The sequence below is a fragment of the Solanum dulcamara genome, chromosome 1 (assembly GCF_947179165.1).
Source record: "Solanum dulcamara chromosome 1, daSolDulc1.2, whole genome shotgun sequence".
Taxonomy (NCBI): domain Eukaryota; kingdom Viridiplantae; phylum Streptophyta; class Magnoliopsida; order Solanales; family Solanaceae; genus Solanum; species Solanum dulcamara.
In genome coordinates this window covers 43,222,499-43,248,879 of record NC_077237.1, presented here as the reverse complement: position 1 = coordinate 43,248,879, position 26,381 = coordinate 43,222,499, and positions in this window count along the sequence as shown.

Below are 26,381 nucleotides of genomic sequence, written 5' to 3'. Positions count from 1 at the left end.
AAGCCATTTATCACTCAAAGTTTACAGCACAATCCCTAAATATTGATCGTGCACCTCCCAGCTCTGCAAGTATAGTAAAATTTCATCTATGAAAATAATGATGAAGAAATAAATATACGGCTTAAATACATGCATTAGCAAAACTATGAATTCTGTAGGGGCATTGGTCAACCCAAAATACATTAGTAGGAACAAACAATGACCATAACTAGTCCTAAATGATATCTTAGCGAAGCTCGGTGCCCTAATCCTCCACTGATGGTAGCTGGATCTTAAATCAACTTTAAAGAACACTATGATACCCTGAAGCTGTTCAAATAGATCATTGATATGAGACATAGGGTACTTGTTTTTCAACGTCACCTTGTTTAACTATTATAGTTGATATACATACACATAGATCCATCCTTCTTCTTCACAAATAGAATTGGGGCACCCCCAAGGAAAAAAACTTAGTCAAATGAATCCCTTACCCCAAGAGTTCCATAAGCTGAGCATTGATCTCTTAAGCTCTATCAGGTCCATACTATAAGGCATAATAGAAATATGAAGATTTTCCAGCTCAAGGTTAATAGCAAAGTCAATAGCACATTCTGAAGGAAGGCTATGTAGATCAATAGGGAACACGTATAGAAACTCTCACACAATAGGGATTGAATCAATGGTAGGGCCCTCACTACTAACATCCCAAACATAAGAAAAATATGCTAGACACCCTCTACCAACTAACGTTTTTTCCCAAACATAAGAGATGTCCCTAGTCGGTGTGTGACATAAAGAACCCGGTTATACTATGAGAGGGATGCCAGGCATACCTTAGGTAACAGTCTTAGCATAAAAATCCTAGATCACATAGTAGGGGATAACCAGTCCATGACAAAACTAAAATCAAAATAGATGATATCCAATAAGATAAGGTTATCCTGAGTGTTAGACCCCTGGATAGTAACAAAATAGATCTATAAACATAATCAACTACTAAAGACTCACCCATGGGGGTCGAAATATACAACGATGCTGACAAAGTCTCAGAACACTTATTTAATAGGGAAGAATAATACAAAGATACATATAAAAATATAGAAGAAAGATAAAATAAAGTCGAGACATGCCTTAAAGAATTGTACATGTGATGACATCATTTGATGCCTTAGCCTCCACCCTGATGGAATTGAATAGAAGTGTCTTTTCTGCCTCTGACTTGAGAATCAAACCTACCACCCTAGGGTCCTACTCGAGCTCCTTGATGATCACCTTATTGATACTGACTTTGGCACTGCCTCTAGGTGGAGGTGTCCTGCTGAAATTGACTGAGCTAAATATAGGGCGGGTTTAATAATCTTTCTCTGAGGACATTATCTTAACCAGTGGCTAACAATTTTATAATAAAAATAACATTGAGTAGTAAGGATTTAAGAAGATCAACCATCATGGTCTGAAGAACCCAAAGGCAACCATCTAGAATTCTGATTGCACTAAAATAGCCATGACTGAGTTGCTCACCCTCTGTAGCCTAAAGCACCACCTGAATATGCTGGCTAGACTGACCCTGCTAGTGATAATGTTGATAAGGCCTATTGTAGGAGTCTTGTAACACCCCAAAAAATTCTGAGTTAGATCAGTCTCAAAGGACCCATAAAAGAACTGAGTTTCTGCATTAGAGTAGTCTTTATGAATGCCACCTATTTTTTGTAGAATGGTCTATTGGAGAGACTCATAGATCCTTCCTTACTTAGTAAATATTAGAGTTGTTGAGAGTCTCCTATTAGTGGCTTATAATCACGTAAAAGTTTCTATGAATAGTAGGAAACGTCCGTTGAAGTGGCCCTAAGACGCAATTGACAAACCCATTCCATGAAGCCTTACTACGACCAATCAAAGGGTTTATGAACTATAGAAAGGACTCATACACCTAATGAAAAAAATCCAGAAGCTGATGGAAATGGCACCGAGTTCTTATGATCCATTCTACGACCTATACCAAGGTCTATGACCCGTAAGAGGGTCCATAGACCGCAAACCCTTAATTCTCATAATAAGATTCTACAACCAGTTGTACATCTCATAGACAAGTTTATAATCCATAGAAAGGGTACATAAACTAAGTTCTACAAAGGGTCTTCTACGGCTGGTAGAAGTTTCTACAGTCTGTAGGTCAATCCATAGATGACCTAGTGATATTTTTATTGAAAGGCTGGTTGCTCTTTTCCCACCTTTCTTAAATCAAAACTCTGATGTTTTAGGAGTAAAATAAGTTCTTTTTCAGTACCCTATGATAATTTCCTCTCATCAACACCCAGATGATTCAAAGCAAGGATTGGAGTGGAGAAACAAAGATAGGGTTTAAGTGCATTAATCAATTCTTTACGTTTTGCCTAGAGCAATGTTCTTCTAGGTATGTAAGGCTAATCATAGTATTGTATTGAGTTCTTGCTTATTCCCTACATCTAAATTCAATTTTTTTGTGTTCAAGCTTCAGTTTTAGTTCCTTTACATTGTGGTCTAGAGTACGTTATTGTTACACCCCACCCTTTTTAAACTCGGAATGTCTCATAAGTTCCTTGGACATTATCATGTGAGCTGGATATGTTACGACAATATCAAATGGCTCTAAGAAAGGGAGAATGTGATACCCCATAGTAGAGAAGGTTGGAGATAAAATCATAAGAGTCCGGAAGGAATTGGAGGCCAAGTAATGGGTCGTAGGACTCAATTTATCTACGTAAGCTACTAACTTGGAAGTCTTACATACTTAAGCTATTGGAGTACGTACCAAGCTTGGGTAGCATGGGTTACATAGGCTCTTAAAATAAGATGAGATTACGAACCTACGAGAGGGAGCAAAAACAAGTTTTCGAACTTACGAAATTGAAGCAAGCAGGTGACAAGCAAGCACCTCAACCAAGCAGGTGACTCACCTGCCTGCTTGGGGGGTGGACCCCGCTGCCATGTGGTGGCGTGTGATAGGTCGCATGAGCCTAGGTGGCGTTCTTGGGGGATGCCACGTGTCACCCTAAGGGGATGCCACGTGGCACCTTATGAAAAGGTGGATATATACATATTAATGACTCTTAAGTCATTTAGAGTCCAAAAATAAGCCAAAGAATAGAGAAAAAACGTGTGAGAAGAGGCAGCCATGGTTGGAGAAGTTTAAGGTAAGTTCCTTGATTTTTATTCCGTGAATTAATTAGCTACGGTGTTCCTCAAGAACGTGGAGATGTATATATGTATATATATGTATATTATGATGACTAAGAAGTCATTTCTTCAGCTTTACACTTGGAAACAATTGGACAGAAACGTGAGAGGAAGAAGAGAGGAGGGCTACGGCCTAGGGGCTGCCAAGGTACGCCTCCGAGCTTCGCTCCGTAAATAAATTTTCTAAGGTATACTACGATGAATTTAGGGTGCTAATAACATAAATTTAACTTCTTGGGGCAGCGAGGAAGTCGCACAAACAGCCCGCTCAATTTCAGCGTGTTTGAAGAAGTTCCGAGTTGCGATTTGACAATTTTGGCCAATTCCGGGTAAGGTAAGGTTTCTCCTTTTAATTTGGACTTTATGGAGTAGTGTGTTACATGCCCTATAGGTGGATGGAAATATGAAAATGGCATAGAAATACTTGGCGTTTGGAATAAACTAAATTGTAGTCGTTATAGTCGAATTGTCGTCAAAGTAAGGCGTTGTTCTTGTGAGTTGCTGCTGCAGGGGTGTGGTGTGTTATTTCAGGGACTAAATATGTTCTAATATGGGTTAGGGTGATGATGTTTGAAGCAGCATGACCCCCCGTTGCGTATAATTAAAGGTGTTACAAAATAAAGGCTAGATGCCCTATTATGATATCGTATTTTTGAATAAGTCGTTTGGAGTTTATGTGTTATATTGTTGGTATGAATTGCTGTGAGTTGTTTTTGTTGGTTGGCTTTAGGTCTTAGGGACCTAATTGGAAATTCGGATAGAGCACATTATAGGAGAGGTGCTACCCAATTTTCGTTAACGCCTTAACAAACTAAAGAACTAGTCGAGGAAACGACTAAGGAAATAGATTCCATTAATATTAAGTTGTAACCTAAGATGCTGGAAAGTTAAGAGTAGTTGATATTCGTATTACTTTCATATTGAATAGGTTCATAGGACGACGAGACGAGCAGAATAAAAGGTAACTCCCAAGAGGTATGTAAAGCTTTCTCTTGGCATATTTTGGTATAAGTTCGTACAACTATCTTTCTTTCCTTTTGGAAATATTTATCCTTAAGTGAATTGTATATGAAGTGTGGGGATAATTCCATTCCCAGAATTCCGAGTATGCCTCATAACCCCTATCCACTATTCAGTATTAGAGTTCCTATGAAGATTAAGTATTGCCTAGTAGGGCTTCTATGTGTCAGAATATAATGTATGGGAAGCTATCTCTCATTCTCAGTGAGATGTATTTGATACAAAAATGAGATTACGATTCCATAGTGGTTCACCGATCCCCATGAAGGGCCGGGTACGAAATATGTATATGAAGATCACCAGAAGAAAAGTACAGACTATATAGAGCTTATTCTCTTTCTTCTTTTGGGAATGTCCTTGTTTTAGTTGTAAGTTGAATTTGATCTAAACTCCGAAGTAACTCCATTCTTAAACATCTCTTAATTACTTCTGAATATTGAACTTCTATAGTAGTTAAACTACTTTCCCTGGAAACTTTTATACGTTAAAAAGGTAACAAATGTACAAGCTCTTAGTCATAAAATTATTCAAAGACGAGTACTTTGGAATTCTTAAGTGAATAGTCTTACTTTGGTATAGGTCTAGGGACCTCGAGATGTAATTAAGGTAGCCCCTAATGGCATTTAGAGGGCAGCTAGACTGACTATACTGCTACTTGATTTCTTAGACAATAGCTTAGTCCTCTTATATCGTTGAGTCTCATATAATGATTTAAACTGTGTTTTCTTTTTCACTACTCTACTCGTATATATTGTAACACTTCTTCTCCGAGTCCCGGGCCGGTTGTTAGATTCGTGCAATTCACTGCATTATTTACTGAGTCCCTCGCCAGAGGGCCGACATCTGTATGTATATATATGATGGCCTAGGGCCTGATACTAATACTATGATAATGTGTTGTAATAAGGTGATGATGGCTTGGGGCCTGATACTGATACTATAATGATGTGTTGTAATAAGGTGACAATGGCACGAGGCCTGATACTAATATTATATATATGATTCACCGGACCCCTGACGGGGCCGGCTATATTGAAAATTTGAGCATGCATGTTTTTATGATTCATAGAGTACAGGTACATGTTCGTGATTTGATAAATTGTTCTCCTGCTTCTCCATTTTGGATATACCTCCAATTGTATTATGTTACGTTTTACATACTCAGTACATATGTCGTACTGACCCCCTTTCTTCGGGGGGCTGTGTTTCATGCCCGCAGGTACAGGTACAGGTTTTGGGAGTCCGTCAGCGTAGGATTCTGCTCAGTTTAGCTGGAGGAGGCTCCATTGTATCAGAGCCTAGTTTTTGATACCGACCGTTGATGTATAAGAATTATTTTGTCTATTCAGGTGTACCGCGGGGGCTCTGTCCCGTTATGTATTGTCGTTAATATTTTTAGAGGTCTGCAAACATGTATATTAGGGTTGTGTATGTTAGTGTGATTCAGATGGGCCTATATGGTACATGATATATGATATTATGTTATGGCAGCCTTGTCGGCTTACGTGCCCTGTCATGTTGTGATACAAATGAAAAGGGCTACAAGTTTACGAAAATGTTATCGCCCCATGGGGCTTTGTTACATACTATTGCTTTATTTATAGTTTAATTTTACCACAGTTGATAGCTAGGTATATAAGGGGTCCAGGTCGGACCCCAGTCATGACCTGCGGGGTTGGGTCATGACAATTATGATGTCATTCATTGAGTTTTTGTACAATTATCCCATTGTGATGATTTCCATAAACTCAAATTCTATAAATTCTCATTCATGCTTACATTCAAATGAATTCTAGTTGAGTATTTATAATTTCTTTTACTATGAATTATTTGAGTTAAAGAATAATATATTTTCATGTCTTAATTGAGAAAGGAATCTTGAGCACAATATATTACTTGAGTTTGTCAAGTATTTCATTCATTGTTATTGTGCATGATCCTTATCAAGTCTATTAAGTTATAGTATTTATGTATCTATTTATCTTGAGACTGAATTTAGAAACCAAATTTGTCCATTCAATAAGTTTGAGAAGTATAATTATTTTAAAGAGAATGTAGTGAGTTTGAGAAGAGTTGAGTAAGCTTGCGTAAAGTCTAATGAGACTAAATGAGATTTTATATTGAGTATTTTACTCACTTAAGTATATGAGCATTACTGCTTATTAGTTTAGGAGTAGTATTGAGGATCAATATTTGTAAGAGTTTAGAAAATCCAAACCCCATAACGTACATAGCTAGTGTAGGAGAGGATTGTGCCATTGGTTTGGGCGACTCCTCACTTTAGTCCCTGATATAGATTTTTATATAGATCGATGAGTTAAGATTCTTTACCTTATCCTAGAAAGGTATTGGATAGCTCTGCCAATGAGAAGAGTTCATTTTATAATCATGATGATCATAGTCATGATTATCGGTTACAGAAACTCTCCAAAGATTAAATATTATTCTTATATTGAGTTGCGTTCACTTACTTATATTTGGAAGCATTGGCTTATTTCTTAATTGCATGCTTTTATTGAATTGGGTTACTATAGTACGCATTTCAGTCTAGTATTTAGTGAGTATGTTTACTTTCAACTATTTTACATAACGTATATTCTATTAACTTATGCCCAGCGTATTGGTTAGATCTCATTTTTTTTAGAGGAGCTCTATTTTTTTGTTCATTATATATTATTAGTTCTTTGGGGTAGCCGTGGGCTTGTCTTGGTATTTATCAAGATTCATTTAGAGGCAACATACATATAGATAGATATAGAGTTGAGTCAGTCAAACATTTCAGTGTATTGATTTAAACAACATTTTATTACATATTTAGAGACTTACTTTATAGATGCATGAGTTTACTTTAAATTTATTTTAAATGCTCACCTTTATAATTTATTTATATTGAGTTAAATCTTCCACTGAGTAGTTAGCCAGGGCAATGGTTCGCTTGGGACCATCAATGGTTTTCTAGCGCCAGCCACGCCTAGGGTGTAAACTCAAAGCATAACAAACTTAGTATCAGAGTATAGAGTTTAAGAGTCCTAGGATGCGTATAAAGTCAATTATAGTAGAGTCCTCTTTATCGGTGTGAAGTACATCACATCAATAATTGGAAGGCTATAGGACTTTAGGAATTGTCTCAATTCTTTCATAATCAATTTATGTAATAGAGTTTAACAATATAAGATATCTCTAAGACCCTGAAAGTGGGAAAGTCAGAACAGAATGTTTAAAAGAAGATTTATCAAAGTTGCAGCTTTTTGGGTATTTTACAAAGTTCTTCAAATAAGACCCCAGTAGTTGGAAAGTCCAAAAACGAGGAATAAAAGATGAAATCCCTGAAAACTTCAGATTTTGGCACTAAGTGATGACCACGACGGATATCAAAGGCTATAGTCCATACCACACCTCGTGGTGAGCCACTGTGGTGGATTTCTTGAACCTCAGCCTTATGGGGAAGGGACCACAATGAAGGACCACGGGCCATGGTGAGCATCATGAGCCATGGTGCCTTCCGTGGTGACCCCTTCCCTAAGACCTGTAGAAGATTTTCAAATGCAGGAACAACGGATGAAAACTATGGGACATCAAGACATTTACGAAAGGTAGTGGGTCCAGTGGTGACCACCCTTGCAGACCCTCCTACAGGTTCTGCACCACGACCCTTGTTCATGGACATGTCTTGAAATATCTCCTTCAACCTTAAAGGCCCGAGTTCAAGTCTTATCTAATGGATGTCCACCATGGGCAGTAGTGACCTTAACGGTGTGTTATGTGTCCAGTAATGGTATCCCTTCTTCCAAGACCTTTTCCAAAATTTCAAGTATAACTCCATGGACACCACCAAAGATTGTGGTGGTAATCATGGACCGTGATGTTGATCATGGACCGTGATGGTGATCATGGACCGTAATGGGTTTTCTATGGGATCCTAGTCTCCACTTTTATTGAAGGGTGTTGTAGTCATTCCCTATGTTTCATTAATGTATGTCGCTGTTTATTAGACTAGATTCATTATGTAATTTTCCTAAATACTCCTAAGTCTATTATTTTCCTAACTCCCAAACAACTCTTAGACTTGTCTCTCAAGGTTCCTTCAAGAGTTCATCTTCTTCATCTAGTTATTAGCTACGGTTTTTTCTAGAACAAGTCTTATTTCCCAATTTTAAGTTCAAATTCATTCAAGGTATGTGGGGATTGATCCATGGGTTCCTTTCACCCATGGAGTTCAAATGGTTTTACTCGAAATCTCATGAATTTCAATTGGGTTTGTAACCCTAGTTTGATAAATTGCATTAGGATGTTTCAATTACATTTTTAATTGTTATCAATGATCATTATAAGCATAATTCTTTATTTTTTGCATGATTTTAAGTTGAATTATGAATGCCTATTAATGAATCTACTTTCAAGTATGATTATGAGGATCAATAATGAATTATATGATTTTGATTATGAATTCAATGATTTTCAAAGTAAAGCTTTTATTAATAAAGTTGAGATTGATGATAGAATGATGAAAGTTATGATGATGATCAATTATGATCCAAGAAAGTAATTATAGTGTGATAAGGACAATTATCAAACAACCATGTTTAGATGGTGATAAGGATAATTCTCACCAAAGTTCTGGATTCTAATGAATCACTAAAGTTAATGAGCTACTCTTATGATTATTTTCATGATGATGGTTTATTGTTTTGAATAATTTCCAATGGGATATTTACTAAACATATAGAGGACTTTTAGGTGGGGTTCGGTCCAGTAACGTAGTTAGTTACCCAAGGTAATCCTAGTAGCAACCTAATGTTCCAAACTATGTTGCCCACGTAGGTTGCCTTTATTGCCTATCTAGTGGATCCACATATAGCCCTCAAAGTTAAAGTTGTTCTCACGGAATCTACCTTGTAAAGTAGCCTCTGTCTTCTCAATGTGGGAGTTACATGGGATTCCATGTTATAAGTCGCATGATCTTAAGATGTTGGTTAAATTTCTTATCCAAGTCAGTTTTAGTTGAGTTATGAGTTCTTAAGTTGATTATGAGGTTTTGATGCATTGACTAATGAGATGAATGTTTTAAATATTTTTATGATGTTATACATGTTTTAAAAGATGAAATCCCTGAAAACTTCAGATTTTGGCACTAAGTGATGACCACGACGGATATCAAAGGCCATAGTCCATACCACACCTCGTGGTGAGCCACTGTGGTGGATTTCTTGAACCTCAGCCTTATGGGGAAGGGACCACAATGAAGGACCACGGGCCATGGTGAGCATCATGAGCCATGGTGCCTTCCGTGGTGACCCCTTCCCTAAGACCTGTAGAAGATTTTCAAATGCAGGAACAACGGATGAAAACTATGGGACATCAAGACATTTACGAAAGGTAGTGGGTCCAGTGGTGACCACCCTTGCAGACCCTCCTACAGGTTCTGCACCACGACCCTTGTTCATGGCCATGTCTTGAAATATCTCCTTCAACCTTAAAGGCCCGAGTTCAAGTCTTATCTAATGGATGTCCACCATGGGCAGTAGTGACCTTAACGGTGTGTTATGTGTCCAGTAATGGTATCCCTTCTTCCAAGACCTTTTCCAAAATTTCAAGTATAACTCCATGGACACCACCAAAGATTGTGGTGGTAAGCATGGACCGTGATGTTGATCATGGACCGTGATGGTGATCATGGACCGTAATGGGTTTTCTATGGGATCCTAGTCTCCACTTTTATTGAAGGGTGTTGTAGTCATTCCCTATGTTTCATTAATGTATGTCGCTGTTTATTAGACTAGATTCATTATGTAATTTTCCTAAATACTCCTAAGTCTATTATTTTCCTAACTCCCAAACAACTCTTAGACTTGTCTCTCAAGGTTCCTTCAAGAGTTCATCTTCTTCATCTAGTTATTAGCTACGGTTTTTTCTAGAACAAGTCTTATTTCCCAATTTTAAGTTCAAATTCATTCAAGGTATGTGGGGATTGATCCATGGGTTCCTTTCACCCATGGAGTTCAAATGGTTTTACTCGAAATCTCATGAATTTCAATTGGGTTTGTAACCCTAGTTTGATAAATTGCATTAGGATTATAAGCATAATTCTTTATTTTTTGCATGATTTTAAGTTGAATTATGAATGCCTATTAATGAATCTACTTTCAAGTATGATTATGAGGATCAATAATGAATTATATGATTTTGATTATGAATTCAATGATTTTCAAAGTAAAGCTTTTATTAATAAAGTTGAGATTGATGATAGAATGATGAAAGTTATGATGATGATCAATTATGATCCAAGAAAGTAATTATAGTGTGATAAGGACAATTATCAAACAACCATGTTTAGATGGTGATAAGGATAATTCTCACCAAAGTTCTGGATTCTAATGAATCACTAAAGTTAATGAGCTACTCTTATGATTATTTTCATGATGATGGTTTATTGTTTTGAATAATTTCCAATGGGATATTTACTAAACATATAGAGGACTTTTAGGTGGGGTTCGGTCCAATAACGTAGTTAGTTACCCAAGGTAATCCTAGTAGCAACCTAATGTTCCAAACTATGTTGCCCACGTAGGTTGCCTTTATTGCCTATCTAGTGGATCCACATATAGCCCTCAAAGTTAAAGTTGTTCTCACGGAATCTACCTTGTAAAGTAGCCTCTGTCTTCTCAATGTGGGAGTTACATGGGATTCCATGTTATAAGTCGCATGATCTTAAGATGTTGGTTAAATTTCTTATCCAAGTCAGTTTTAGTTGAGTTATGAGTTCTTAAGTTGATTATGAGGTTTTGATGCATTGACTAATGAGATGAATGTTTTAAATATTTTTATGATGTTATACATGTTTTAAAAGATGAAATCCCTGAAAACTTCAGATTTTGGCACTAAGTGATGACCACGACGGATATCAAAGGCCATAGTCCATACCACACCTCGTGGTGAGCCACTGTGGTGGATTTCTTGAACCTCAGCCTTATGGGGAAGGGACCACAATGAAGGACCACGGGCCATGGTGAGCATCATGAGCCATGGTGCCTTCCGTGGTGACCCCTTCCCTAAGACCTGTAGAAGATTTTCAAATGCAGGAACAACGGATGAAAACTATGGGACATCAAGACATTTACGAAAGGTAGTGGGTCCAGTGGTGACCACCCTTGCAGACCCTCCTACAGGTTCTGCACCACGACCCTTGTTCATGGACATGTCTTGAAACATCTCCTTCAACCTTAAAGGCCCGAGTTCAAGTCTTATCTAATGGATGTCCACCATGGGTAGTAGTGACCTTAACGGTGTGTTATGTGTCCAGTAATGGCATCCCTTCTTCCAAGACCTTTTCCAAAATTTCAAGTATAACTCCATGGACACCACCAAAGATTGTGGTGGTAATCATGGACCGTGATGTTGATCATGGACCGTGATGGTGATCATGGACCGTAATGGGTTTTCTATGGGATCCTAGTCTCCACTTTTATTGAAGGGTGTTGTAGTCATTCCCTATGTTTCATTAATGTATGTCGCTGTTTATTAGACTAGATTCATTATGTAATTTTCCTAAATACTCCTAAGTCTATTATTTTCCTAACTCCCAAACAACTCTTAGACTTGTCTCTCAAGGTTCCTTCAAGAGTTCATCTTCTTCATCTAGTTATTAGCTACGGTTTTTTCTAGAACAAGTCTTATTTCCCAATTTTAAGTTCAAATTCATTCAAGGTATGTGGGGATTGATCCATGGGTTCCTTTCACCCATGGAGTTCAAATGGTTTTACTCGAAATCTCATGAATTTCAATTGGGTTTGTAACCCTAGTTTGATAAATTGCATTAGGATGTTTCAATTACATTTTTAATTGTTATCAATGATCATTATAAGCATAATTCTTTATTTTTTGCATGATTTTAAGTTGAATTATGAATGCCTATTAATGAATCTACTTTCAAGTATGATTATGAGGATCAATAATGAATTATATGATTTTGATTATGAATTCAATGATTTTCAAAGTAAAGCTTTTATTAATAAAGTTGAGATTGATGATAGAATGATGAAAGTTATGATGATGATCAATTATGATCCAAGAAAGTAATTATAGTGTGATAAGGACAATTATCAAACAACCATGTTTAGATGGTGATAAGGATAATTCTCACCAAAGTTCTGGATTCTAATGAATCACTAAAGTTAATGAGCTACTCTTATGATTATTTTCATGATGATGGTTTATTGTTTTGAATAATTTCCAATGGGATATTTACTAAACATATAGAGGACTTTTAGGTGGGGTTCGGTCCAGTAACGTAGTTAGTTACCCAAGGTAATCCTAGTAGCAACCTAATGTTCCAAACTATGTTGCCCACGTAGGTTGCCTTTATTGCCTATCTAGTGGATCCACATATAGCCCTCAAAGTTAAAGTTGTTCTCACGGAATCTACCTTCTAAAGTAGCCTCTGTCTTCTCAATGTGGGAGTTACATGGGATTCCATGTTATAAGTCGCATGATCTTAAGATGTTGGTTAAATTTCTTATCCAAGTCAGTTTTAGTTGAGTTATGAGTTCTTAAGTTGATTATGAGGTTTTGATGCATTGACTAATGAGATGAATGTTTTAAATATTTTTATGATGTTATACATGTTTTAAAAGATATTGGTCTTGCATCCCATGATTCATATTGATATATCCTATGTTTATTATTCATACATATCTCACATACTTAGTATCTTGTATATACTAACGCATAATTTTCCTACATTATTTCATAATGTAGGGGCGGGCGACGTTCATCCTATTCATAGCTAGAGTTGACATAACATTCTCAAGTGTCATTTGTGAGTTCTGATTTATCAAGGACAGACTTTCTTTTATGTTGATTACTTAGACTTTCTTTTATTTTGGGTGAGTTAGGAGATTGTCGTAAGACACCATAAAGTAGTACTTAAAGGCATGTTTAGACATTTTAAGAGGTGTAGTCCATTTTGGACATTGAGTTCGGTTATTATCTCATTGACTTCTATATTAAGTTTTTCATCCGCGTATTTCATTATGTATGCTATGCATGCAAAGATGAATTATTTGGGATCCTTCAAGTTTTGAATCGCCATGTTATGGCTAGGCCCTAGGTCAGGTCATGATAAAACTTAGTATCAGAATACATGATTCAAGTGTCTTAGAAAGTTTAACATGCAGTGTTAAGTAGAGTCTTTTTCATCATTGTGAAGCTCTTCACATCTATGAATAAGAGGCTATAAGGAATTTTTAGGAAACACTTTACTTCTTTCATGATTTTATCATGCAATAGAGTCTAACTCGAAGGTTTCCTTCTCTAACGCTTTCTCTTTGTGATGAAAAAATCATGCTTCCACGAAGAGCTCCTATTTGAAGAAATGTTGATGAGGAGCCAAAAACTATGAATTATCCTTTGAATGACCAAGTGTCTAACATTGAATTCCGAGAAACTTTTCAAGTTCTTGCTTAAGCTATGATGGAAAAAATAAATCATGAGTGGTAGCTCCTGTGATCCCTAATTTGGGTATAGCAGCAACAAGGGTTCGTGAATTCATAAGGATGAATACTCCACAGTTTTGGGGTTCAAAGGTGTATGAATATCCACAAGAGTTTGTTGATAGCATTCAGAAGATTGTGGAGATTATGGGGATCAGCCCGATTGAGAGGGCGAAGTTGGCTACTTATCCATTAAAGGGTGTTGCTTGAATTTTATTTGACCCATATAAGAGTGAGAGGCCTAGAGAGGAAGATTCCATAATTTGGAAAGAGTTTTAAAGGATTTTTTCTTGATCACTTCTCTCCGTTAGAGTTGAGGAAGGACAAGATAAAAGAATTCATTAATCTTAAGAAAGGAGGTATGAGTCTGAGTGAATATGCCCTCAAGTTCACCTAAATGTCAAAATATGTTGCATTCATGGTTGCCCACCCAAGAGCCCGTTTGAGCAAGTTCGTGTCGTGTGTATCAGATTTAGTCTCTAAGGAATATAAGGCATTCATGTTGATTTGAAAAATGGATATCTCTAGACTTATGACCTATGTGGAGTGAATTGAGTGTGTGAAGTTGAGCGAGAAAACTATGAAGTTCAAAAGGGCAAGGACCTACGGTAGTGATTCCTCTCATACTAGGTCGGAATAGGGGCATTCTTATTATCGTCAAAGGTATTCAAGTCAAGGTTCATCAAATTCTAGTACTCCAAGGTTTGAAAAAGATAGGGTGCCCAACCCTAAGCCTCTAGGAGATGGCCTAATTGGCCAAGTTACCCCCTCATGCAAGAAGTGTGGAAAGAATCACAAGGGAGAATGTATAAAGGGTTTGAATGTGTGTCTATCATTGTGGCAAGCCGGGTCATCATGCTAAGTAGTGTAGGGTTCAGGATGGCCATCCTAAAGTCCAACTTTCTCATGGAGGCCAAGTTCAACAAGGTGCCCAAGCTCAACCAAAGGGTGGTCAATGCAACAACCGGTTCATTTGCTTTTCATGGTAGGTAATAGGTGGAGGAGACTCCCAATGTTGTTACCTGTATGTTACGGGTCTTTCACTATGATGTTTATGCCTTGCTTGGTTCAAGTGAATTTTTTTTACTCCTTATGTGTCTATGAGATTTGAGGTTAGCCCTAAAATATTATTGGAGACTTTTCCATTTATACTCCCATAGGTGAGTCGGTTATGGATAAAAGAGTCTATAGAAATTGTCCAATTTTAGTTTTTCATTAAGTCACGTCCGTCAATCTAGTAGAGCTTGATATGACCGATTTTGATATTATTCTAGTAAAGGATTCACTTCATGCATGTTATGCCTCTATATATTGTATAACCCATGGGGTTAAGTTTTAGCTTCCAAATAAGCAAGTTTTAGAATGGAAATGTAGTAATTCCATGTTTAAAGGTAAATTCATATCATGCCTAAAAGCTCGGTAAATGATTTCCAAAGGTTGAATCTACCATCTAGTTCGGGTTAGAGATGCTAAATCCAAGACTTCTACTCTTGAGTCAGTTTCAGTCATAAATTTGTTTATGAAAGTTTTTTCCGATGATTTGCCAAGTATTCTTTAGGAAGGAAAATAGACTTCGGTATTGATGTCCTACTCAATACGTCACCTATATCTATGCCTCCTTACCGCATAGTTTTGACAGAATTGGAGAGTTAAAGGACCACGTGAAAGATTTGCTATATAAAGGTTTCATTAGATCGAGTATATCTCTATGGGGTGCTCCGATTCTCTTTGTAAGAAAGAAGGATGGTTTTCTTCGGATGTATATCAATTATTGGCAGCTGAACAAGGTCAAAATTAAGAACAAGTATCCATTCCAAGCATTGATAACTTGTTCGATAAATATCAAGGAGCAGGTTACTTTTCAAAGATTGATCTATGATCGGGTTATCATCAACTCCTAGTGAGGGAATATGACATTTTGAAGATGGCCTTTAGAACTTGGTATGGTCACTTTGAATTCTTGGCTATGTCTTTTGGACTAACAAATGACCCTACAGCTTTTATGGATTTGATGAATTGGGCGTTCAAACAATATTTGGATATGTTGTGATTGTCTTCATTGATGATATTTTGATTTAATCATGGAGTGAGGAAGAACATGCCAATCATTTGAGGATTATGTTGCAAACTTTCAAGGATAATCAATTGTATGTAAAGTTTAGCAAATGTGATTTTTGGTTAAATTCAGTTGCATTCCTTGGTCATAATATTTTCGGAAAAGGAATTATGATTAATCCAAAAAAGACCGAGGCAGTTAAGAATTAGCCTAAACTATTGAATCCTTTCAACATTCAAAGTTTCATGGGATTACCCGGATATTATAGACGTTTTGTGGAATGTTTCTCTTCCATTGTGTCACCCTTTACTACTTTTTCCCAAAACAAGGTTAAATTCCAATGGTCTAAGGCATATGAGAAAAACTTCCAAGAGCTAAAGGATAAGCTTACCTCCGCTCTGGTGTTGACCTTATCGGACAATACTTGTATGGTGTCTATGTTGATATTTTCACTGATCACAAGAGCTTGCAATATGTGTTCACTCAAACGGATTAGAACCTTAGACAAAGGAGATGGCTTGAACTGTTGAAGGACTATGACATGAGCGTGCTATACAATCTGAGTAAGGAAAATACAGTTGCTGATGCTCTTAGTAGATTGTCCATGAACAGTGTTTCCCATGAAGATGATGAGAAGAAAAAGGTAGTTCGAGATGCACATAGATTAATCCATTTGAGTGTTCAATTGGTTGATTCCAAAGATGGTGGTGTTATTGTGCAAAATGGGTCTGAATCATCTCTTGCGGTGGATGTAAAGGCAAAGAAATATGGTGATCCCTCCTTGGTTGAATTGAAGAAAGTGGTTTCCAAAAAAACCATTAAGGCTTTCTACTAAGGGGAGATGGTTTTTTAGATATCAAGGCCGATTATGTATTTTGAATGTTGATGGATTAAGAGACAAGATATTGTCTGAGGTCCAAGAAAAAAGGACTGTCCCAGAGTTTACGACCTGGCCTATGAGTCTTAGGGACTTCTACAAGTTGTAGGAATGGCTCATAGGAATAATATTGACGTTGGAAAATTGTCTAAGCTTGGAACTGAGTTTACAAGTCAAGTTGATGACTCGTAGCAATGGTGATGACTCATAAAGTTAATCATGGAGTTGATGTTTGATTTTCTGAAATTGACAAGCCTCGGTACTTTCAAAATTACTCAATGGGATGGGTCGTAGGAGGAGTTATGAGTCATAGAATGGACTTATAGAATTGGGTCCTGAGTTCTAACTTTTGAAAAAGTGAAGGGGGGAAATTGAGAGTCATTTGTATGAATCATTGGAGATTCGATGACTTATAAGGATTAGTTATAGGGATCAAGTTTCATTACAATAACCTATGATTTTACAGTACTACTTTGACCACTCATATTGAAGCCATCTGTAGTGTCATAAAGGGGTGATTCTTAATTGTGCATAGATTTTAAGAACAATTATTAAATGTGGAAATAGATTTGGAGATGTTTAAGTTCACAAGAATCCTCTAGTACATAGTTAAGTAGAAATCTTTTGTACATTGAGTTTTGGTGAAGATTTTACTTGGGTCATATTTAAACAATCATATCTCCTAAAATATAATGAATTAGATAGCCAACGACTAATAAAATTAAAGGTCATTGAATCCTCTTTTCCACGCCATCAAGTTTTCCTCATTTGAGTTTCTGACTAAAAAGTTATGACTATTATATTAAAGATTGTCAAATCAAAAATATTATGACCTTGATTTACGACCTGTGGAAACAAGCAACAAACCGTAGAAATAGTTACAACCCATAAAAATTGGTCATAAAAAAAGTTCAGTGGCTCATTTTTTCAGCCTTTTTCAAGGTTTGACAGGACGAAAGGGGTCTAACATCCATAATCTTTTTGATGACCCGTAAGGCTGCTCCATAGGGTCCTTCGAACAAATTTTTATAAGGGGTTGTTTGGTCTTTTACCTATAAGTTCCTCAATGTATTTGGACATTTTTGGGACTAGGTTATCAACTATTGACTACCCTAAGTATTCTTAAACTTCATTCCCTTTTGAACTCTCAAAAATCACAAGTCCTCTCTCCCAATGGCTCCTCTCAAAGGTATTCTCCCACACTCAAGCTAGGGTCTCAAGTTCAACAAGGTTTCTCTTCAATTTCTTAGAGGAATCAATCATAGTATGTGGGGATTGATTCATGAGTTCCTTTCACCCATGAAGTCCCAAGATTTTCTCAAAGATTCTTTCAATTTCAACTGGTTATGAACCGTAGTTTTGATGAATTACATTGGGCTGATTTTATTCCATTTTTAGATGTTATCAATGATCATTATATTCTTATTTTCACACAAATTGCATGATTTTAAGTTGAATTATGAATGCTCATGCATGAAGCTATTTCCAAGTTAAGATTATGAAGTGAAAGATGATTTTCATGAATAGATTATGAGTTCAATGATCTTCAAGTAAAGTTTTCATGATTAAAAGTTGAGATTATGATTTTTATGATGAAAGTTATAATGATCATCAATGTTAAGATCAAAGAAGTTGTTATGGTGTGATAAGTATATCTATCATGTATGAATATTTTATCCTAAGTTCCAAGTATAAGTTGTGATCTTGAGTTCCAAGTTATATTCAATAAAAACTTTATGAATGTTTGACAAGGTCTACAAATGAGTTTAATGGTGATTTTTTGTAAAGAAGTTTGTGAATGATGATTCTATAATATTCAAGAAAGTTAATGAAAGGGTGAGTTAAGGCCTTAAAGATATTTCACGAATAACGATATGTGCTGATGAAAGGTCTACACTCATATTACATTAGATAAACTTAAGGAGCTATTCTATGATTATGTTGGATGGGTAGTAGATATGGCCCCTCTAACATGATGGTTGATTTTATGGTTTATGGTTTGTCTATTCTATTGAGAGTTTACCTAGCACCGAGTAGACCTTGGGATAGGCATTCTCTCCCATAGAAAAGGCAATAGACCCGTAGAAAGATTAAATTATCCTATAACTATGTGCCACCGTAGGATAAAGGATCACCCATAGAAGAGGCTTAATTCCTTAGAGGGTCACCCATAGTTGACGCTCAATCCTTCATGTATCTTAGTGGATCCACTTAGGCATATAGAAGTCTACCTTGGCAAGTAGTCTCCCCCTTTCCTCCAATGTATGGGTAAACATTAGGACTCCATGTTATACCTCACATGATTTATGTTGGTTAATGGTTGCTCTCACTAAGTTACAAGGTTCTTCTCACGATGTTTAATGTATTCCTTACTATGAATACTAATATCTTTCACATGTCCATGATCTCTTATAAGGTTAAAGATCCTATCTCTGTTACACCCCACACTTTTAAACTCGGAATGTCTTACAAGTTCTTTAGATATTATCATGTTGGCCAGATACGCTACGACATCATTAAACAACTCTAAGGAAAGAAGAATGTGATACCCCGTGAGAGGGAAGGTTGGAAATAGAATCATAGGAATCTGGAATGAGTTGGAGGCCAAGAAATGAGTCGTAGGACTCGAATTACCTACGTAAGCTACTAGATTAGAAGTCTTACATACCTAAGCTACTTAAGGATATACCAAGCTTACGTAGCACGGATTACATAGGCTCTTAAATTAAGATGAGATTACGAACCCATGAGGAAGAGGAGAAGGCGACACATGGCAGCACCCCAAGCAAGCAGGTGACCCACCTGCTTGGGGTCAAGTAGGTGACCCACCTACTTGGGGTAGAGGTGGACCCCACTACCACATGGCAGCCTTGGAGGCTAGGTATGGATTTGTGGCTCAATAAGGGCTTGACACGTGTCACCCTTAGGGGTTGACACATGTCACTTCCTAAGGAACCATATATATGTATGTTAACTCTTAAGTCATTATTTATCTAAAAATCGTCCCAAAACATAGAGAGAAAAACGTGGAGAAGAAGAAGGGAAGGAGGCAGCCATGGTTTAAAAGAATTAAAGGTGAGTTCTTCACTTTTCCTCCATGAATTAATTATCTAAGATGTTCCTCAACCCCGTGGAGGTGTATATATGTATCTTACGATGTCTACGGAATTAATTCTTCAGCGTGGAACTTGAGAGAAAGTTTAAAGACAAAGAGAAAAAAACCTTAAGAACTAGTTAACAAACCCATTTTTGGAAGGGACTGTTGTTAGTAATATTTGTATAACTTCTTGTGTAAAGATTATTTTTGAATGATTCAATATGTTTTGGAAAGGTATTTTATAGGTTTATAAATTTCATTTATACTTTAAAATCCAATTTTGCCTTTATCTTCTCGAAAGAGATTGATAAAGTATAGAGGAGGTACTGCCTAGATTTTGATTTTGGAAATCTTATACGAACTGCTATTGGTATTTTGGGCATATCTTTTTGTACAAAATTGATATAGGGGTGATTCAAAATTTTATGCGATCCTAAGACGCATGTCTATAACTTTCATGGACATGAATCCTTTTTCCCTCAATTACCCCTTCGAAATGAAGTGATAATGCAAGACAGTAAGCTGTCCGAAATTCACATTTTGATAGTTTTGAGTGAGTTGTTTGGGGTTTGTGTTGTGTAATGTTGGTGTGAATTTCTTTTATATATGTTTCAGGTTGTTGTTGTTGGTTGACTGTAGTTATTAGGGGTGTGATTGGAAATTTGGATAGGGCACATTATAGGGGAGATGCTGTCCAATTTTCGTTAACGCCTTAACTAATTAAAGAGCTAGTTGAGGAAACGATCAAGGAAATAGATTCCATGAATACTAAGGTGCAACTGAAGGTGTTGGAAAGTCAATAGTGGTTTATATTCGTATTACTTCCAATTTTAATAGGTTCAAAGGACGACAAGGCGAACGTGACAAAGAGTGACTCCTACGAGGTATGTAAAGCTTTCTCTTGGCATGTTTTGATATAAGTACGTACAACTATCTTTCTTTCCTTTTGGCAAGTCTTAGACTTAAGTGAATTGTATGTGGAATACAGAGATAATTCCATTCCTAGAACTCCAGGTATGCCTCATAATCCCTAACTACAATTAGGTGTTGACACCCCTGCAAGAATTGAGCATTTCCTGTTAAGGCTTCTACGTGCTAAAGAGTAGTGTATGGGAAACTATCTTTCCTTTCTCTTGGTATGTACTTGGTATGAAAATGAGATTATGATGCCATAGAATTTCACCGAGCCCCAGGATGGGCCGGGTATGAGATATGTATATAAGGACCACCTGAAGGAAAGTACAGACTATATAGAGTTTACTCTCTTTCTTTTCTGGCATGTCTTAGTTGTAAGTTAAATATGATGTGAGCTCCAAATTAACTCCATTCTTAACATATCCTATTTACTTTTGAATATCGAACTCTGATAGTAGTTGAACTATTTCCATGGAAACTTCTATATGTTGAAAAGGTACCAAATGTACAAGCTCTAAGTCTTAAGGACTATACGAGACTAAGTGTTTTTGATTCCATAAATAATTTGTCCCTATGTTAATACATGTCTAGGGTCCCTGAGATTACTTTTAAGGCTGCCCATAATGGCATTTAGAGGACACTCGATATGACTACACCGTTATTCGGTTCCTCAAACAAAAGCTTAACTTTCTTATTCTATCGAGTCTCCAATAATGATTTAAACTACATATATTTGCTCACTACTCTACTCGTGTATACTGTAGCACTTCTTTTACCGAGTCCCTGGCTGGGAAGACTAATCGTGCATACTTCACTGCATTGTCCACCGAGCCCCTCACTAGAGGGCCGAGATACGTATGTATGTATATATGATGATGTGTTGTAATATGATGGAGATGGCACTGGGGCAATGATGGTTTTACAGAGGTGATTCACCGGACCCCCAAAAGGGCCGGCTATATGATATGATTCGAACATGCATGTTTTTGTAAATCACAAAGTACAGGTACAAGTTTCTGATTTGATATCTTATCCCATGTTCCTCTATCTCAGATATGCTTCCAATTTTATTATGTTATATTTTACATACTCAGTACATATATCGTACTGACCCCCTTTCTTCAAGGGGCTGCATTTCATACTCACAGGTACAGGTACAGGTTTTGGGAGTCCGTCAACTTAGGATTCTACTCAGCTCAGCTGGAGGAGGCTCTATTGTATCGGAGCCTAGTTTTTGATACTAAGCATTAATGTAAAGAATTGTTTTGTCTATTCAGGGGTACGATGAGGGCCTGTCCCACCATATGTTGTCGTTAATATTTTTAGAAGTCTGCAGACATGTATCTGTAGGTTGTGTATATCAGTTTGATTCAGCTGGGTCAACATGATGTATGGAATATGTTATTATGTTATGGCAGCCTTGTCGGCTTGCATGCCCTTTCATGTTTTGATACAAACAAAAAGGGCTCCAGGTTTATGAAAATGTTGTCATCCAATGGGGCACTGTTACATGATATTATTTTATTTATAGTTCAATTTGACCACAGCTGATAGTTGGGTATACGGGGGGTCTAGGTTGGACCCCAGTCGCGGCCAATGGGGTTGGGTCATGACAAAAGTTGTACTAGAGGAGTTCGTCCTTGGATTGTCTGTAGACTAGGTCTAGTAAAATCTTATGTATCGATGTGTTATGCACCATATCCATAAACAGAAAGTTATGGGACATTTAGGATGTTACCTTTCTTTCACATCTAAGATCGTGCTTTAGATTTGAGTTATAGAAAAATTCCTTATACTAACCTTGGATCTTAACAGAAGGACGACACCAATAGAAGGAAGTAATTGACGACATGAGAAGTTAAGAAGCACGCAGGTAAGTAAAGTAAAGGCCCAAAAGATATCTGTTGGGTAAGTTATTGACATGTGATTTAAATGTAAAGTTAAAACCTGAAAGGAAAGCAGACAGAAAGTGCAACAGATGCAGTTTGAAGTTGGACATACGAGGTAAGTCCATTACTTTCATACTATTGTTAATGTTGAAAGCCCTCTATGGCTGTGATATAATATGAATATATATATGTGTTGGCCCTGTGAGGCATTGTTGGTATTTTCTACGTGCAGGTTTGGGATAGTAAGAAGTATAAAGGAAACTCTGCCAAAATTTTCCAAGAACAAGAAAAGGGGATAAAACATAGCTTTATAACATGTCTTGGAAATTGATACCGAGTACCCATATTATACAAAATTAAAGATGTAAGAGGTACTCTTCATGTCGTCCATAAGGAATACCCTTTTTACTTGGGAAAGTTTATTACGGAGAAACAAAAGTCTGTCTGAGCAGTACAGTTCAGACCACAGTATCTCTAGCCGTAATTATGCTGTAGAAAAAAAGAGAAGCTCAGGTTGAAAGGTAAGATGTCCAGTAATTGAACTTCACTTATTTTGAAAGTACCAAGCCCCCAACTTCTAATTGTAAATTAGATAAGTTGTTCATAACTCAAGGATAAACCCAGAAGGAGAACAGGTAGGTCAAGTATTAAAAAAAGTACTGTGATGTTTAAGAGATTCTAGTTTCTTCAAACAATAGTTGGAAAATGGTTTACGATAAAAGTTGATAGTCCTCCACCGACTAATTGGGAAAAGGGCTTCGGAAAGAAGCACCTCAAAAAGATGTCAGGAACTAAATGTGAGTACGAACTAAAAGGGGATATGTAAGTATGAATTGAACGGTGTGATCCAATTATACAAGGATAAAGTAGGACCACTAGTAAGGCGCACTTAGTATACGTTGACTAAGTTAAAAGCCTGTGTTGGGTACATAGTAAGAGTAAGGGCTATAAGGTATAAAGGAGTAATGCGCGTATACAACGTCGCCCCAAAAATAATGGAACTCTTAAGAGACAAAGACGGTAAACTTAAGAAATAAATGGCGCAACTTTTATTCATCCCAAGAAAAAAAGGATATAGGTTGGGAAAGCCACTACTCTAAGAGAACCTTGGAGAATGAATTCTGGAATACAAATGTTGCCTAGTTAAAAGAAAATTTGGAATGGCTATAAGTGTATATATTAACTTTTTATAAAGATAAGTAAAATGTGGCCTCGGACGAGTTGTTCCCTGGGTCCCATTACTTAAGTATAAATTAATAGATGAGGTGTCGCACTATGTTTGGGAAGGATCCTGTCGCCTTGTGATTTAGCCAAGATTCCGTACATGGATAATCAGGTTGGCAAAAAAAAATAATGCAGAAAGATGGGGACATGATATAGTACCACGTAGATTGGAGAAAGAGATTGGGCAAAATTGAGACTGGACATAGAGACATAGAGCAAGGTACAAGCAGATGAAAGTACGAGTACCCTCTAAAGGGGGAAGTTAATGAGAAAATGGCAAAAGTAGGAGGAGGCAATTGATATGGCAATATATTTGAGATAGACATCTAAACTTTAATAAAATATCTTGTCGAACCAAGTTAGAAAGGTCCGGAAGCCACCAATAATTGGATGGAAGCTAGAATGTTATATAAAGCAGCATTAAGAAGGTTGTGATGAGACCCTGAACAACATAACACTAGAGGGAAGCTGCGTATAAAAAATAGAAGAGTGTAACCATGAAAAGATATCGAATAACTCAACAGACATTACGAAGGATAATGACAGCCTGCTAGACCAAAATCCAAAATGTTAGCTGTACGGTTGGTTGCAAATAATATTGCGATAAATAAATAAGCAAATAAAAAGGAATAGAGAGCCTCCTGTGGTAGAAAACGAGAAGAACACAGAGTGAATAGGTGTAAAGAAAGAGGTGTGACAAGGGGGAACGAGTGGGACAATGCTAAGATATCTCTCAGGTTAATTTGAAAACATTCTCATATCCTTGTAAAGGTAAAGAATGACACGAAAATGTGTCAAGAGGATTACAAGCGGGGGTAAGGTCAATTTTGAAATGGTTTGAATAAGACGGACAGGACTAGCGGGTTGCAAGATAACAAAGGAAAGGACAAGGCAAAACATAAAACCTCGCGAGACGACGCTAAGATAAATTTTGGGCAAAGTTGAGTGCCCCGCACATTATTGCAAGGATTACCATGAAACGCGACTTGAGGACTTCCCAAGGAAGTCACCCATCCCAGCATTTATCTTGCCCAATCATGCTTAACTTCTAATTTCTGGTGGAATTTAGTGCGATAGTGCGGGTGTGGTCTCGTGAGATGGAAGAATCTTAACTAGCGGCGGAGAAACAACATGAGATAATGTTCCTAGAGTACTATAAATTACGTTGAGGGTATTGTTAAAAGGATTTAAGCAAGACAAGAAGGATTATCTAATTTCTGACTAACGACGCACTCGTATGCCACAGCTCTTCAACATAGTACTAATTAACGAGAGGCAAACCACAGAATGGCTATACGGCCAGTGGGCGAGAGAATTTCGACACCAGTTGGCAGCGAACTCTAAGGGTGAAAAAGCAAAACCCAAAAGGTAAGGGTACCAACTGATATAATTTATGGATGACAAGAAGTAATACTCGCGGTTGAAAATTCCACAATATGACTAGGGCTACAAGACTCACTTTGTTCTCCATCGACAGATGACTTTGGAGGGAATGTTACCTAGGGAATAACGATATTAGCCCATGCTCCTTCAATCAAAGTCTACCTATTCAACCGAGAAGGTGTAAAATTATAGAGTAAAAGAGTGGTAGGACCTTACGGGGTCCCCATAGCTATTATCCCAGATGAAGGAGCCCAAGTTACAGTTAACTACCGAGGATCAATCCGCGAAGAAACTGGGAAGACATATAAGTCTTCGTACACTACTTGACCCTCGAACTTGTTGACCTGGCTAAAACGTACTATTTAAACGCTAGAAGATATGTCATAAGCTGGTGTTGTTAACTTTGAAAATGGCTGGGATGATTATCTATCACTTATCAAGTTGCCTACAATAATAATTACTACTCTAGTATCCCAATGACCCCGTACAAGACCGGTAGAGCAAGACGTGTAAGTCCCCTATTGGATGGGTCCATGTTAGAAAGACTAAGATAGAAAGGCCTTGACATGATTAAGCAAGCTATTAACTAAAAGCCTAGAGTCGGCAGAAATGATATACAGATAATCAACATCGATATACAGAGTCTAAATTAATAATTGGATGTTCATAAAAGGGTCACCTAGAAAAGGAAACTTAACCCAGAATATATTAGACTGTATCAAGTTACTCATAAGGTGGTCAATGTGGCTGGTAAGTTGAGCTTACCACCTCATTTGGAAACTATACGCCTAGTCCATAAGATAGGGATGCTTCGCAAAGGTACTGATGAGCCACCCAGGGTATATTTCATAGATGGAATCCTATGAGGAACAACCTATCGCCATCTTAGATTGACAAACTAGAAGATTTTAGACTAAAGACGTGCCTTCTGTCAAGATACTGTGGCAACACAAAAACCAAAAAGAGGATGACCGGGAAAGATGAAGAGAACATGAAACACAAGTATTCTCACCTATTCCTGATGTCTATAAGAACCCCAACTCCGGAAACTCATATGGTAATTACTTGGATGAAAATATGTGTGATCGCAATAGAAAACAATCTCCCTACAATTGGTATAAGGTCTTGAGGGAAGTATTATTTAACATTCGGGGATGAATGTTCTAAAAGGGGGAAGGATATTATACCCCACACTTTTAAACTCGGAATGTCTTACAAGTTCCTTAGACATTAT